Genomic DNA, 11,847 nt, shown 5'->3' with positions numbered 1-11,847 from the left:
ATCCTATTTATCTGAAGTACAGAGAATAGGCAAATCCACAGGGACAAAGCTTAGTGTTTGCCTGAGGTTGGGGACAGAGGGATCAGAAGTAGGTTCTTTTAGGGTGCTGAAGATGTTCTGGAATTAGGTGCTGGAAATGTAAAACTTCACGAATTTACTAAAAAACCACCAAATTGAGAACTTTAAATACTATGCTCTGTGAATTATATCTCAATTTTTAAAAAAAGTTAATGAAAAGCTATTTTCTGTTTGGTCTCTTTTTCAGGAACAGTCAAGGGGGAGTGCCAAGCGGCATGCCGGATTTGATTGCATCTTTGATCTCCCTGGACCACTGGCCAGAGTGAAGAGAAGTCCCAAACTTGTGGGGTGCTCTCCATCCTCCCCTCCCCACATGAGCACCACCGTTAGCCTTGGCATCTGGAGGCCAGTCTCACATATGCCACATTCCCACCACTGCCAGAATCCTAGTACTTCCTCCAAGACGAATCCCAAAATCTCATACTCCATTCTCGTCTTCCCTTTCCTCATTGTACTTGCCATCTTTTATTCCTCTCCCTCCAAAATTTGGTTTTGTTCATTGATTTACCTCGGCTGCACGAGAACAGTGCACGGCTAACAGCAGATATTCAACAGCTCTCTGGTGAATGAATGACTTTGGAAAAATTACACAGAAATTTGCACAGGGTGTTATTTTTACAAGATGAAGCTCCATGAAGGTACCCAGTGGCCTAGTGCTTAGGATTCAGAGCTTTCACTGGAGGCCCAGGATCAATCCCTGGTGGGAAAATGATCCCACATGACATGTGGCATGACCAAAATACAAAAAGTAAAAAAAAAAAAAAAGAAGATCTTTTGAAAATTAAAAATAAATAAAATTTAAAAGTGAATCTCAAAAAAAAAAGTGAATCTCCATGCTTCAAAATGTGTTTATCCCCCATAAAAAATTCTTTCCTCTCCATTTAAATATGTACCTGACCTTTAAGAAATCTTGCACAGATTGTATTTTATTATAGACAATCGAATTAAACAAATCTTTATAGGAAAACATTTGGGCATTATAAACACAAAAATTTCAATACACAAAGCAACATAGAATCTTATTTTGGGACTATGTGGTTATGCTGTGCTACCTTTATAATTCCTTATCCAGAGTCCAAAAACGTAGGCAGGCCCTAAAAATGTAGCAGAAGCATTTCCGCACACTGGTATCCATAATCTAGTTTGTGCAGAAGTGTTTCCACTAGATTCATAGAGTACTCTTTGGAAGAAAAAGGCGAGGACTGGTCACCTGGTTGCCCTTCGGACCTTCTGCAACTCTTCAATGGGCTTCCATTCTTGGTTGATTGTTACAAGCTTTAAACAAATAAAACAAAATTAAAGTGTTTTGTTAGGATCTGTTCATCCTCAGATCCCCTTTTCAGATCTGTACATAGTTCCCTCTGGAAAAAGTATCACATAACATTTGCAGCCAAAGAATCACCTCTTCCCATCTCTAATTAAAACAGCAACATGTACTGTTTCTATCCCTCTAAATAAAGTCTTTGGGTTCCTGAGTGTTATAGGAGAGAAAGATCATATACATTTACCCCGTTTTCACTTAACAGATTCTAGATTTTTTTATTTCCTATGATTTTATGTGAACTATAAGTTCAAAAAGTGTATCTGTTCCATGTGAGTGGCTATATAATGTTCCTAGCACAGAGCTAGGCACTTAAAATTTCCTCACTGCGTTTACTCAACAAAGGTACAAATGATCCAAGTTACACAATGAGGGGAAAGACAGAGAGCTGAGGACAAGTCTTGACTTCCAAAGAACTCACATTCAGAGATTCTCATTTATTCGCGCACGTTTTCTATTTCCCCAGGAACAGGGAGATGTAGGTAGCTTTAAAGATCCTAGACGCCCTTCTCTAAGTCAAGCTGTGTCATCTGAATGCTTTGTTTAAACACACACACACACACACACATAACTTTCCGGAGACAGTTTAAGTCGTGTTCATTCCAATAGACTACATGTTTACTTTCAAAATATTTAGAATGTAAAAAAATCTTTTCAAGAGTCTTAAAAATCTATCCGTTTGGATGAGTGGATATTAGCTAATTTTGCTTAAAGAGAATGCCACTGCTGTTTTTAGGAGTGCCTGTTATTTATCACAATAGACTTTATATTAACTTTTGATAAACAGTGGATAAAATGAGATTATGCATAAACAGACTCATAGATTTCAAAAACAAAATTATGGTTACCAAAGGGGAAAGAGGGGAAAAGGGCTAAATCAGAAGTCTGGGACTGACATATATACACTTCTTTATATAAGATAGATAAACAACAAGGACCTATCACGGGAAGTTCTACTCAGTATTCTATAATAACCTATATGGGAAAAGAATTGGAAAAAGAATGGATATATGTATATATGTATATATACGTATATATATAACTGAATTACTTTGCTGTACACCTGAAACTATTGTAACAGAACACTGGAAATCAACTATGCTCCAACATAAAATAAAAATTAAGTTAAAAAAGGAGATGATGTATCACAATAATGATAAAAGTTAATTATCTGAGTGCTTACTATGGGCCAGACACCATGCTAAAGGGCTTTATCTACTTTATCTTCTTTAAGCCTCTAATCTCTGAGGCAGGGCCTAATATTACTATGCCCATTTTATAGATTCTGAGAACCTCAGAGAGACCAAATTGTCTAAAATCACCTGTGAATAACAGAGCAAGGATGTAAACTAGATCTCCACAATCCTACAGCACTCTCTTTTAACACTACACTAAATGGCACCCTAAACATGAAAGGTATTACATCTGTTTTGCAGACAAAGGTGCTAAGGTTTGGGCTAAGTATAAATCATATTTTAATGTAGCAATACCTTTGTAGGTACAGTAGGATCCACAGTTTCCCAAGGTTCTGGATTTCTTTTTCGATCAAGGCTAAAGGAAAAAGAAAGCTGATTAAACATTAGAGTAAGTGCATTTAAACCAACTCTGATATTGGGTTTATACTACTCTAGGGACAGAAGAGTGCATACTTAGGCATTCATTGCTAACTGAATTGATGGAACAGTTCTTTAAAAAGCTTCACAGTTTGGCTCACACATTAAGGATCAATTTCTCTGCAGGGTACAAGGTCTGTAGTGCCTTTATGGGGCTAGACTGGAAAATGTTCTCATAAGCTGAGAGCAATGAGAGCAGAAGTGCCAGGCTAAGAGCAAGCAAATTAAGCTCTTGCCCCAGTTTCTGGGAGGGGCAGAAGGGCTCAGCTTGAACCCTGTAGGTGGTGAACTGCCAGAACCTCCCATTACTGCCTATGGAGCCCTGCACTGGGCCAAGATGAGTTTCAAGTTTTTCTGTTCCTTATAGTCCAGGATACATGGTATTTTACCTTATATCCAGGGCTTAAATTAGGTTTATTGTAGACAACTGAATCAGCCAACTTTACAACATTAGGAAAGACCTTTCTAGTAAACTGACATTTTAAAATGTCATTAAAATGATGATTTAAGATTGATGATATATATCCCAAAAGACTATCCAAGAACTTTACATTTCAACATGTATGCTTAAAAAAAAAAACAACTTTATTTTGCCGCAGGAGAAGAGGAGGATGAAAGGTTGAAATGGATGAAAGGATATTTAGGTACAAGAAACAAACTTACTCCATCAATATCATCATTTAATAGCCTTCTGAAACCTGGATGCTTTCTGGCCTGACTCCCAATTCACAATTCGACATTCTTATTCTCTGGGAAAAACCAGGAAACTGATACCATGCATTTCATAAACTGAAGGTCAACCTAACACTACTAAAAACGTTTCAATAAATGATGAATGCTTACTTACATCACATCGGTTTTTCGAAGGGAATACATAGCAAATGCCGAAGCTCCAGTCGCTGCCACGGTCATGAAAAACACCAAAGGAATAAGCTAACAGAGAATAAAATATTCCGATGTTTCAGTGCGAAATACTTGAAATATAATAAAATAGCTCTATATCATTTTATACTTTCTCCAAATCGGCACCATCTGTTCATCTTTAAAAGTTAATCTTTTTAGTCAAAATTTTCAATTGCTTTAAAAACTTACTTCCTTCTTTTTCATCAGGAGTTGGATAAAGCCCATGATGACTTAGGAGTAGAATCCAAATCTATAGGGAGGGGGGAAAAATCCAAAATATTGATCAAAACTCAGCTAACAGGACTCAACCTGGTGGGAGCCAAACCGGCTAACGTATCCCAAAGCCAGACTCGAGCCAGATGATCAGCGCCTTCATCCGAGGGAGGCTCACCTGGGGGATCCGGCGGGACCTCACGAGCGGACGATGCTAACGCCCAGAACCGAATCCTGACCTCAACCCCCGCGCCTTATATACCAACCCCGCCCGCTCCGGAAGGCCGGCCGGAGCGTTCTGGTCACGCGGGACGCGCGGGGGCTGTGCGGTGCTTGACTTGCTTTCCCTGCCGGGTGCCTGGCAACTGGGCGCCCCCTGCGGGACTCCGGGTCCTCAGTCGCCGAGCAGCCGGACGCGAGCGCCCCCTGCCGCCCGCCACGATTCTCAACCTCCGCTCGGAGCGAGCCGAGGCTGACCGTTAGCGCCCCTGCAACTGAGAACCAGGAGAGCTCGGATAGCCAAAACTGGTGAAAAGCAGCCCCTGTAAAAGGAGATCCGGGAAAGGAGCCGCAGAAATGGGGGCCCCATGGGAGGCTCCTTGGTGCAGGTAAGTAAATTAGAATCAATCCAAGTCACATTAAAAGCTCCAAAAATGGGATGTGGCACACATATAACTGTAAAGTTCCTTTCAGAATAATTCCTCCTTGTCTTGATTTTTTAACCATTAAAAAAAATCAGGATGTGAGGAAGAAACAAAAAGAATCAACTGGAGAGATTTCCAAGAGATTTCTTAGACGACCCTGAAGGCTGGCTTTATCTTGTCCAGTTTTAACTCACCCCTAAGCTAGCAGGCCCCCTAAGCTAGCAGCCCAGAGAAGGCAATGGCACCCCACTCCAGTACTCTTGCCTGGAAAATCCCATGGGTGGAGGAGCCTGGTAGGCTGCAGTCCGTGGGGTCGCGAAGAGTCGGACACGACTGAGTGACTTCACTTTCACTTTTCACTTTGATGCATTGGAGAAGGAAATGGCAACCCACTCCAGTGTTCTTGCCTGGAGAATCCCAGGGACGGGGGAGACTGGTGGGCCCCCGTCTGTGGGGTCGCACGGAGTCGGACACGACTGAAGCGACTTAGCAGTAGCAGCAGCAAGCTAGCAGCCAAACCTTGCACGGAACATGCAGGAGGCTGCAGAATCACGGGAATAATAATTAAATCAGAATCGGTGTGCCAGACGCTGTACAAGAATCTTTTCGACATTTTTGCAAGATAAGTTTTTTAGGCTCAGAGATGCTCTAGTCGTATAGCCAGTAAGTGGTGGAGATGCAATCAGAGCCCAGTTCTGTCTGACAATATCTCTGTTCTTTCTGCACCCCACTCTTAGCAACTGGAATTAAGAAAAGAGTGCAAGCTCCGTTATTTAAAAAAATGTAAAAATTTGTAAAACAATGTAAAATCGAAGACAGCGTTCTCTGAAGGGCCAGATCCAGCTCTGTTACTCGGTTTTAGTTCTAGTCATGGACTTTGCGTTCAAACTGACCTCAGTTCAGGTCAGTTGGCCATCCCAGCCACACTTTATTAGCTGACTGACTTCAGGAAACTACTTAGGCTTTATGACTCTCGTAAAATGGGGACAAACTTAGCTCAGCAGGGAGCTGGAAAAAATGGTAGACTGTATCCCAAGAATGTAGCATTCTGTTTTGCCTGAGGTAGGCATTCAATCAGTAGTAATTGTTATTTGCAAATAATTGTCTTATATACAGCAGAACATAAATATAACTTCTAACCCAGTTACTACCACCTAATTCTTCCTGTGTAACCCAAGTTGTAACTAGAGACATGTGTAGATTACTTCAAAGAAAATTAAACATTTTTCGTAGTTTGTATTCACAATAAACTGTGGAAAATTCTGAAAGAGATGGGAATACCAGACCACCTGACCTGCCTCTTGAGAAATCTGTATGCAGGTCAGGAAGCAACAGTTAGAACTGGACATGGAACAACAGACTGTTTCCAAATAGGAAAAGAAGTACGTCAAGGCTGTATATTGTCACCCTGCTTATTTAACTTCTATGCAGAGTACATCATGAGAAACGCTGGACTGGAAGAAACACAAGCTGGAATCAAGATTGCTGGGAGAAATATCAATATCCCCAGATATGCAGATGACACCACCCAAATGACAGAAAGTGAAGAGGAACTAAAAAGCCTCGTGATGAAAGTGAAAGAGGAGAGTGAAAAAGTTGGCTTAAAGCTCAACATTCAGAAAACGAAGATCATGGCATCCAGTCCCATTGCTTCATCAGAAATAGATGGGGAAACAGTGGAAACAGTGTCAGACTTTATTTTTGGGGGCTCCAAAATCACTGCAGATGGTGACTGCAGCCATGAAATTAAAAGAAGCTTATTCCTTGGAAGAAAAGTTATGACCAAACTAGACAGCATATTAAAAAGCAGAGACATTACTTTGCCGACTAAGGTCCGTCTAGTCAAGGCTATGGTTTTTCCAGTGGTCATGTATGGATATGAGAGTTGGACTGTGAGGAAAGCTGAGCGCCGAAGAATTGATGCTTTTGAACTGTGGTGTTCAAGGAGATCCAACCAGTCCATTCTGAAGGAGATCAACCCTGGGATTTCTTTGGAAGGAATGATGCTAAAGCTGAAACTCCAGTACTTTGGCCACCTCATGTGAAGAGTTGACTCATTGGAAAAGACTCTGATGCTGGGAGGGATTGGAGGCAGGAGGAGAAGGGGACGACCGAGGATGAGATGGCTGGATGGCATCACGGACTCGATGGACATGAGTCTGAGTGAACTCCGGGAGTTGGTGATGGGCAGGGAGGCCTGGCGTGCTGCGATTCATGGGGTCGCAAAGAGTCGGACACGACTGAGCGACTGAACTGAACTGAACTGAACTGACCTGCCTCCTGAGAAATCTGTATGCATGTCAAGAAGCAAGTTAGAACTGGACATGTAACAACAGACTGCTTCCAAAGCAGGAAAGGAGTACATCAAGGCTGAATACTGTCACCCTGCCTACTTAACTGACACAGAGTACATCAAGCAAAATGCCAGGCTGGATGAAGCACAAGCGGGAATCAAGATTGCCAGGAGAAATATCAATAACCTCAGATATGCAGATGACACCACCCCTATGACAGAAAGCGAAGAACTAAAGAGCCTCTTGATGAAAGTGAAAGAGGAAAGTAAAAAAGTTGGCTTAAAACTCAATATTCAGAAAAAGAAGCTCATGCCATCCAGTCCCATCACTTCATGACAAATAGATGGGGAAACAATCGAAACAGTGAGACTCTTTTTTTTTTTTGGTTCCAAAATCATTGCAGCTGGTGACTGCAGCCATGAAATTAAAAGACACTTGCTCCTTGAAAGAAAAGCTATGACCAACCTAGACAGCATATTAAAAAGCAGAGACATTGCTTTACCAACAAAGGTCCCAACTAGTCAAAGCTATGTTTTTTCCATTAGTAATGTATGGATCTGAGAGTTGGACTATAAAGAAAGCTGAGCACCGAAGAATTGATGCTTTTGAACTGTGGTGCTGGAGAAGACTCTTGAGAGTCCCTTGGACTGCAAGGAGATCCAACCAGTTCATCCGAAAAGAAATCAGTCCTGAGTATTAATTGGAAGGACTGACGCTGGAGCTGAAACTCCAGTACTCTGGCCATCTGATGAGAATAACTGACTCCTTTGAAAAGACCCTGATGCTAGGAAAGATTGAAGGCAGGAGGAAAAGGGGACGACAGGATGAGATGGTTGGATGGCCTCACTGACTCGATGGACATGAGTTTGAACAAGCTCCAGGAGTTGGTGATGGACAGGGAAGCCTGTTGTGCTGCAGTCCATGGGGTCGCAAAGAGTCAGACACAACTGAGTGACTGAACAATTTGTACTGAACAGAATCAAAGAAGCCTTTTAATGCTCCTTCTGCAGAATTTCTAAAGCTTGTCAGAAGGTTCTAAGAAAAGCCTCATTTTAATTAAAGATAAATTGTTTATAGGATGAAAGGAGGAGAAAAAGGAAATCTTATAGGAATCTATCATGGCCCACAAGTTAAAATTTGTAGCCCTTGGGAATTCTGGTGGCTCAGAGATTAAGACTCTGAGATTCCATTGCTGGGAACCTGGGTTTGATCCTTGGTGGGGGAGCTAGGATCCCACAAGCCGAATTAAACTCAGAGCTCTGCTTTGCCATAGTCGTTGCTTTTCAAAATGCAGTTTTGTGTAATCGTAGCCTAGGCACTATTCTGGGAATCGGGCATGGTAAATCACGTTTCTTCCAATTTACTTTCCATGGGTAATTCTTACATGATTTGGTGCCTAAGACAGATGATTAATTCTGACTAAAGGGCTCTGAAAAATCTTACCAAAGGTGAGGATATTTATTTGAATATAAACAAACCGACTGTAAAAAGACATTTAGGGGGCAATTAGAGAAACTTAAATACAGACCAGAGATGAAATATTAAAGGAGTATTGTTGATTTTCTCAGGTGTGATAATGGTATTATGGGCTTTTTTTTTAAAGCACATTTTTAAAGAGATTAAGAAATATGATGTATGGGATTTACCATAAAATAGTTCAGTTAGAAAACAAATGAAGCAAATTTAGCAAAATACTATTTAATCTAGGTTATAGATATGTGGGAGTTTGTCATATTACTAAATGTTTGAAAATGTTCAGATTAAAATGTTTTTTAAATGTATAAATTGTATATAGTGTTAAAAATAAAATTCAATGGAATCAATTTTAAGACCTAATTGACTTTATTCAATAGCTGATGAACTAGAAAGGTGTTCCAAGGGGTAGTACAAACAGAAAGCTTTTATAAAGACAGAAAGGTGGGGCAAGAAGGTATTAGCTGTAACCCAGACTTGCAGGGGCATGAAACCACAGCTACTTGGTTCCCACTCTAGGAATCTAACTTAGATTTTAGTCAGCCCAGCTTAGGCTTTGTCAGAAAAATAGAATATTTTTTCACTGAACATTTTCATTATTCTTTCATGCCCATCCTTCAGTGGCTGACTGTTACCAGGGTTAGCAATATAGATTTGCTAAATTTCATACAGTCTGTTGTTGCTCAGTTGCACAGTCGTGTCCAACTCTGCAACTCCACGGACTACAGCAGGCCAGGCTTCCCTGTTCTTCACCATCTCCAGGAGGTTGCTCAAACTCATGTCTACTGAGTCAATGAAGCCATCCAACTATCTCATCCTTTTTTGCCCCCTTCTCCTCTGCCCTCAATCTTTCCTAGCACCAAAGTCTTTTCTAATGAGTCAGCTCTCTGCATCAGGTGGCCACAAGATTGGAGTTTTAGCTTCAATATCAGTCCTTCCAATGAACATTCAGGACTGATTTCCTTTAGGATTGACTGGTTTGATCTCCTTGCTGTCCAAGGGACTCTCAAGTGTCTTCTCCAGCACCACAACTCAAAAGCATCAGTTCTTTGGTGCTCAGCCTTCTTTATGGTCCAAGTCTCACATCTGTATGTATTGTTTAATGCTGTAATGTGGCTTGGAAAGGAGTTTGAGTTTAATGTAATGCTGTTCAAGAAATAGAGGGAAAAAATAGAATGGGAAAGACTAGAGATCTCAAGAAAATTAGATACCAAGGGAACATTTCATGCAAAGATGGGTACAATAAAGGACAGAAATGGTATGGACCTAACAGAAGCAGAAGATATTAAGAAGAGGTGGCAAGAATACACAGAGGAACTATGCAAAAAAGATCTTCACAACCCAGATAATCAGGATGGTATGACCACTCACCTAGAGCCAGACATCCTGAAGTGTGAAGTCAAGTGGGCCTTAGAAAGCATCACTACGAACAAAGCTAGTGGAGGTGATGGAATCCCAGTTGAACTCTATTTCAAGTCCTAAAAGATGATGCTATGAAAGTGCTGCACTCAATATGCCAGCAAATTTGGAAACTCAGCAGTGGCCACAGGACTGGGAAAGGTCAGTTCTCATTCCAATCCCAAAGAAAGGCAATGCCAAAGAATGCTTAAACTACCACACAATTGCACTCATCTCACATGCTAGTAAACTAATGCTCAAAATTCTCCAAGCCAGGCTTCAACAGTCCATGAACTGTGAACTTCCAAATGTTCAAGCTGGATTTCGAAAAGGCAGAAGAACCAGAGATCAAATTGCCAACATGCCGATGGATCATTGAAAAAGCAAGAGAGTTCCGTAAAAATATCGACTTCTGCTTTATTGACTATGCCAAAGACTTTGACTATGTGGACTACAACAAACTCTAGAAAATTCTTAAAGAGATGGGAATACTAGACCACCTGACCTGCCTCTTGAGAAATCTGTATGCAGGTCAGGAAGCAACAGTTAGAACTGGACATGGAACAACAGACTGGTTCCAAATAGGGAAAGGAGCATGTCAAGGCTGAATATTGTCACTGTGCTTATTTAACTTCTATGCAGAGTATATCATGAGAAACGCTGGGCTGGATGAAGCACAAGCGGGAATCAAGATTGCTAGGAAAATATCAATAACTTCAGATATGCAGATAACACCACCCTCATGGCAGAAAGTGAAGAACTAAAGAGCCTCTTGATGAAAGTGAAAGAGGAGAGTGAAAAAGTTGGCTTAAAGCTCAACATTCAGAAAACTAAGATCATGGCATCTGGTCCCATCACTACATGGCAAATAGATGGGGAAATGGTGGAAACAAGACTTTCTTTTGGGGGGCTCCAAAATCACTGCAGATGGTGAATGCAGCCATGAAGTTAAAAGACGCTTGCTTCTTGGAAGAAAAGTTATGACCAACCTAGATAGCATATTAAAAAGCAGAGACATTACTTTGCCAACCAAGGTCCATCTAGTCAAAGCTATGGTTTTTCTAGGAGTCATGTATGGATATGAGAGTTGGAATATAAAGAAAGCTGCCAAAGAATTGATGCTTTTGAATTGTGGTGTTGGAGAAGACTCTTGAGAGTCCCTTGGACTGCAAGGAGATCCAACCAGTCCATCCTAAAGGAGACCAGTCCTGGGTGTTCATTGGAAGGACTGATACTGAAGCTGAAACTCCAATACTTTGGCCACCTGATGCAAAGAACTGGCTCATTAGAAAAGACCCTGATGTTGGGAAAGACTGAAGGCAGGAGAAGGGGATGATAGAGGAGATGGTTGGATGGCATCACCGACTCAATGGACATGAGTTTGAGTAAATTCCGGGATTTGACCTTGGACAGGGAAGCCTGGCCTGCTGAAGTCCATGGGGTTGCAGTCAGACACGATTGAGTGACTGAACTGAACTGTTCACACTTCCCAGGTACTTAGAAGCAGAAGTGTTTTCTCACTGATTAAGAACACAGCTTTTGGAAGTTTCCCAGAGCAAACCTTCAATCACACTGAAACTGAGTCAAAGAACTCCTTAATCTGACTTCATCATTTACATCAGTGAGAGAAGAAACGGATTTCGTCTTCAAGAATTTTGAAGCTTCCAGAAATTCTCTTGAGAAGTTATAAAAAGATAATTTCAAAGCAAAACTCAAGCTTCAAACCAAAGTGTGTGTACCAAATTTCTAGGCTGACGACTGGAAACTTCCTCTAGGAAAAAACAAAGGGCCCACAGCTAGAAGAGGTAAGGGGTTCAGGCTAGAGTGCCTTAGACCTAGAGATGCCAAAGGCCTAATAGCTGCCTTGTCCTATAAAATCAACTGATACAACATGAACAAAAATAATTAGA

At 41.2% G+C, this 11,847-nt stretch overlaps 1 non-coding gene across 1 annotated transcript; it reads right to left on the bottom strand.

The window, feature by feature from the left end:
- Positions 1,170-1,256, bottom strand: MIR147 (microRNA 147). The gene has a single exon (NR_129596.1). It is a non-coding gene; the product is annotated as a microRNA 147 (primary transcript).

This window comes from Capra hircus, chromosome 10, assembly GCF_001704415.2.
Source record: "Capra hircus breed San Clemente chromosome 10, ASM170441v1, whole genome shotgun sequence".
Classification (NCBI taxonomy): Eukaryota; Metazoa; Chordata; class Mammalia; order Artiodactyla; family Bovidae; genus Capra; species Capra hircus.
The sequence above is the reverse complement of the archived record's forward strand: the minus strand, read 5'-3'. Positions and strand labels throughout refer to the sequence as shown.